Consider the following 6,051-nt stretch of genomic DNA (forward strand, 5'->3'; position numbering starts at 1 on the left):
TGCAAAACACTTGGGCAGGATCTTCCACAGGAAGCCGACTGTTGCCAACCGTAATAATGGTAAGAGATTGGAGTTTTGACTAAAATGGTCTTGATGTAGTGCCAAACACTTAAAAAGCATCCCTTCCAAAAACATTCTTTCTATAACCCTCTTATCTAGGGGTGCACATTCTGGTAAAACTGTGGAACCGGACTGGAACAGACCAAACGGTCCGGTTTATTCTGGTTCTAGAGTGGGCCGGTTCTGGTTCCAAAAATCAAAGAACCCATTACATTGGTTTGGTTCTCGGTTTGGGGGTAAATAGAACCGAACCGAACCGAACCGTGAACCAATCCGTAGAACTGAAACGTGGATCCGAACCGTGAAACCAAACCATGGAACCAAACCAAGAACCGAACCAAGAACCCTTTGATTGTTTCCATATTTGACTCATGATTTATGGTTTACAATGCATCATTTGATTGTTTCCATAAATGTATTTTTGCACACCTTATATAATATTTAAACCATTCATCAAATGGATCACAACATGAATGGATACGGGCTAAATTATAAAATAAAAGATGTAATTGGGCTGGATCATAAAAAGCCCAAAACCGTGGAACCGAACCGGTTTTAATGGTCCGGTTCCATTTCGGTTCTAGGGTGCTAACAGTCCGGTTCCGGTTCCGAATATCCTAGAACCGTTAGGAACAGTTCAGTTTCAGTTTCACCCCAGAACCGGACTGAACCGATCCGTGTGCGCTCATATGCTTATCTTTTATATATATATATATATATATATATATATATATATATATATATATATTTGAAAATTAGTCAATGAAAATGCCATATTTTGGAACCTAGTGCCTTTATGAACCTTTTTTTTTTCTTCCACTGTTGTTTTTCTAGAACTCTTCTTTTGTCTTTTCAAACATGTTTTCCGGTGACCCACCACCATCTCCTCTGACCACATTTTTCAATGTACGATCATCACCATCAACTTCTCCAGCGTTTGGGCACCGTCAACAACTTTTACGGCCCTAAAAACAAGTATTTTTTTTTTCTCTAATGATCACGTTTCTTAGAAATGGAAGCCACTGATAGGTGGAAGACATTTTGAATGAAATTTTTTATTTTATTTTATTGCAGAATAGTATTTTTTTAGAGATGGAAGTCACTTTTGATTGTGAATAGAGAGGGATAGTTGTGGTTATTATGGTGGGGAGAAGTGACTGTCATAAGGAATTTGAGGTGGAGAGGGATAATTGTGGTTGTCATATGGAAGATAATGAAGAAGATAGAATTTAAATTTTATAATGTATTTCTTTGGAAGATAATGAATATATATCATTTGTTAATGATGTTGTACTGTATTCCTGACCGTTTTTGGGAAACCTAATTGGAATGGATGAGTGTTATATCAATGGAAATATATTGTAGGCTAAAAATCCTTAAGGATGCTCAGAGTACCTTTTATGGAATCACAACAAAAAAAATGACAAGATGTGGAGCAGTTGGGATAGATTTTAAAGCAAACCAAGCCGCTAACTAAAGTGGCCGATGTCCATCCTGGAGGCTGATAAACCGGACGATGTCCATCCTGAAGTTCGATCAAGCGGCTAATGTCCACCCTAGAGGTCGATCAAGTACTAGATGTCCACCCTGGAGGTCGATCAAGTGACCAATGTCCATCCTAGAGGCTGATCAAGCGGTTGAGTGTCATCATGGAGGTTGATGAAGCGGCCGATGGTCATTAAGGAGCTTGACCGAGCAACCGAGTGGAGTGTAATCGAGTCAACAAGTAGGCCTGGAGTGGTTATTGTGACAGGTGGCAAGGAAGTCTCCAAAAGGCAGTAATGCTAAACGATTACAGGATAGATGGCAAAGAGAGAAACAGAGGAAGTCAAGTAGTGGTGTTAAGCAGTTACAACAATGTTTAGAACGTGGGAAGAGATCAGAAGGGAGTAGTGTTGAACAATTATAGCAACCATCAAAATGTGTAAAGAATCTAGAATTACTGAATTAAAGCTATAAATAGAGGAAGAATACAACAAAGAAAATGGCCTTATACCAATCCAAATAAACCAAATCAATCTTTCAATTATCCTGTGGATATACATTCCATAATGTAAAATTTACTTTCCTTGTTAAGCAAATTACATTTCTTAGTACAATATTTACCTTCCAAGCATGTTGTTTTACATTCCGTAGTGTAATCCGTAGCATTAAATAAGCAGTTAGTCGTCCCTAGCCAAAATTCGAGTCTAAACTCACACTCTGGATTCGGTTCATTCATTGGAAAGGTCTTCCACAACTATTCTTCACGACTATAAGGACCCCTTTTCCATTTAATTGTCTATATTGAAAAGTCCTTTCGTACAGAAGGCAAAGGTGCAACCCATCATCAGAGGATGAACCTCATCCTCTGAATATCACTTAATCTAATTTTACACATTAAACGAGTGGCTGAGTAGGTGATCGTTCTCTTTATATCTCGGTCATACACTACATGTCTGCCTATCTTGACGCTTGGGGTCATTGTTGTTCAGTTTGAGTTAAAGCCGCAATTTCAATTCTGGCACGCTCGTGAACCCAGTGCTGAAAGCAACAATAACAATGGGTTGTGTTTGTCATGTGTTAAGGGCCTGTTTGGATTTATGGCCCAGATCGTACACGATTGTATTTATGAATAAGATATACATTTCAATGCTTTTGAATGTGAATTCACATTTGTTGTCTACACTACCCTCGAGTATGTCGCCGAACCAGTGCGCTTATGATAAACGTTTGTATTGTCAATAAACAGTGCTTCGATCAGTGCAAGGCCTACATTCTCAGCCCGACGGACCGGGATAAGATCCTCAGATTCTTACCTTCAAACCTAAGTACCCTGCTAGCATGGTTGAATATTCGTCTTCGTCGAGGACGAAGATTACATATCGTAAGTTTTTGGTTATAGCGTGCAGTTCATCTCCTTCCTTCCTCCATGAAAAACCTCTTTAGGCAAACTCAGTTAAGATAGGTTAGGGGTTTAGCATTGTTTTTATTTCATAGGGAAAACATGATTTCTTGAGTCACATCATCATATATCCATCCCTTTAGGGGTGGATATTGTCCCCTCTGTGTTCCTTCTCTTCTTACCTGCGTACTTTGCTCCCTTTGTCCCAATAGGATGTATACCATAAGCGACTAGACAACTGCTTTGCGATATACCCTATGAAGAGGATATCTCAAGATCTACTGCCGAGTAGGACTTCATTTGCAGGTGAATTTGAATGACAATACTTCGTATCTGCACCAAATTTGGGAGATGGGATCCACTCACGACATCTGGAACATGACCTCTACAAGTCATCCCGAGTCAGACTAATGATCCATATGGAGTGTCAGAGCCATTACTGGAATGGTTATAAAAGAAATTGTACCCCCAATCTTCTTTTACACCATTCGGTGGTTTGAAAATTTACTTGGGGTAAGATATATCGAGGTGTTCGTCGATGGTGGAGGTAATACTCCGTTTTCAGGTCCAGATAAGCTTCACAGGATCATCTTTCATTTGAAATCTTCCATTTTGTAGATGACTTGTTGTCCATTGCTTGATGTGGACGCTGGGATGTTTTCACGATATTACTTTGTTTATGTTGGCGTATGAACGTCTTCTAATAGTCTCTTACATTTAATCTATATTTTAGAGATACCATTCCACTTACTTTCTTATCTTACGTAAATGAGGTCTGATGATTAGCCCACTTATTAGACAAGACTCACCTTGGTGTTGATCCTGTGAATAACTAGTCCCTTGCATTGTATCATTCATTTCACAAGTGTGTTTTTTAATCGTAAGCAAGATTTCTTGGTAAGGAGATACTACTAACCAGTGCCTTGGTGCTTGTAATTTTCTCTTATGAAACCCCTCTGATATAATGCTAGCTAATAGGTTGTGCTATATCTGATTTCGTGTGCTTGTATTTTATCTCAATCATCTTATGAAACCCCTCTGTGACTTATAAAAATAGAGCATGTTATTACTAATTTTGCTTGGAGTATATAATGTCAATGGTAGTTATTCATACACATGTAAATAAAGGTTTTTCATGTCAGGCTCACCACTAAATAAAACTAACCGGTATTCAGATAGTAGAGTAGCCCATTTGTCTCATGGCTTCCGATAGTGGTGAATCTAGTGGAGAGCAGTCCTCCAGTAGTGATTGGAATGATAATGAAATAGCAGCTGCATTAACCGTAATTGTAACATCTGCATGTGTTATGAGAGTTGTTGAATATTATCGTCGTTACTGTATAAAGTCATTGCGTCGAGATGGTCATATTGAGATAAATATATTTGTCAATGGAATCATAAGGAAGAGCGATGTTAATTGTCTTTCAGAGTTAAGAATGAGTCAAAATTACTTTCCGATTATGATAGAAAGAGGTGCAGTTTAGAGGAACAAGTTGTCATGTTTCTGCATACTATCAAGCACAACATACATAACCGTGTCATTGGTCATCGCTTTTCATGATCTGGAGAGACCATGAGCTGACATTTCAATATAGTGCTTAATGCTATAATTGGCCTCTATCCAGAATATGTGAAGTTCCCTCTATTATATACTCTGAAAGAAATATCTGATAATCCAATGTGGCGTCCGTATTTTAAGGTATTACATTCTAATTTAATATATTTTCTTGTTGAAGTTACCTCTACATTATCTAACAACCTAAAATGAAGTCATTTTTCTTATAGGTTTCCATTGGGGCCTAAGATGACACCCACATACCCGCTTATTTGCTAAAAGAAGCAAGTGCAATCTTTCGAAATAGAAAAAGTTTCTTATCTCAGAATGTAATGACAACTTGTACATTTGATATGAAATTTGTATATGCGCTAGCTGGATGAGATGGTTCTGCATCTAATGCTCGTGTTTTACAAAATGCCTTAACTTGTCGCCCTAACTATTTCCTTGTTCCGCATGTGAAATGTTAATAACTTATAATTATATATTGCATTATATAGGAAAATATTATGTCGTGGATACAAGATATGCACATTCTTACAGATTTATGGCACCATATAGAGGTGTTCGATATCATTTGAATGAGTATCGTACAGGAAGGAAGTCTGCTAATAAGAAAGAACTCTTTAATTATCATCATACTCAGTTGCAAAATGTTATCAAATGTTGTTTTGGTCTCTTAAAAGCCATTTTCTATACTATGTGTAACACCATAGTTCAAGCTTATAACTCAAGCGAAGATTGTTATAGCTTGTTGTGTCATACACAATTTCATCCATGTTTGCGGTGAAAATGGATTTACCCAAGCACTTGAGGATAGTGGAGATAGTTTAGAGGACATTTTGCCATCTTCTGTAGAGGTCACTAATGCCGAAGAAGGTCGCGCATTATCTTGCGTGACAGACCGCGCTAGAGAGGAAGGGATAAGATTGTGGAGAGGATGTGAAATGACAGTCTTCCACGCACGTGACAATGTTATTAATTCTGATTTCTATTTTTTTAATGAGCTGTTTATTGTAACAACAGGATTGTTAAGACAAAATATTTCATATTGGGATGATTATGGGTGTGATGTTTAAGATAATTTGCCTGAATTTTAGTACATTCTAATATTTCCATCATATAATATAGCAGTCAACTTTTAGATATATCTTGAATGCCTACATCTTTATATTAATGCTCCACATTTGTTCCTGCTGTGCTCTTTCCATTAGCTGTTACTAATGCATAGGTATAATGAATTTCCTATGGAGCTCTTTGAAGGTATTAAGAGATAGGAATGGGAGGGCGTCGCTAGCAAAGGGTGCGGGCTCACCAAACAAGAGTCCGACATTACCGAGTTAGAATATAGGTAAACCAAATAATAAAACTTTGACTGCATCAATCAAAGCTCCTTCACCAATGAGCCAGAGTAATCTCAGTCGAAAGATATCTACTAGTAAGAAAAATGCTCGCATTCAGTGGAGTTATCCAATTGGACAATGCATTGGTTGATGCATTAGTGGAGCATGTTAATCTTGGACATAAGAGTGACATTGGCTTTAAACTGGAT

The sequence above is a fragment of the Magnolia sinica genome, chromosome 5 (genome assembly GCF_029962835.1).
Source record: "Magnolia sinica isolate HGM2019 chromosome 5, MsV1, whole genome shotgun sequence".
NCBI classification, from domain to species: domain Eukaryota; kingdom Viridiplantae; phylum Streptophyta; class Magnoliopsida; order Magnoliales; family Magnoliaceae; genus Magnolia; species Magnolia sinica.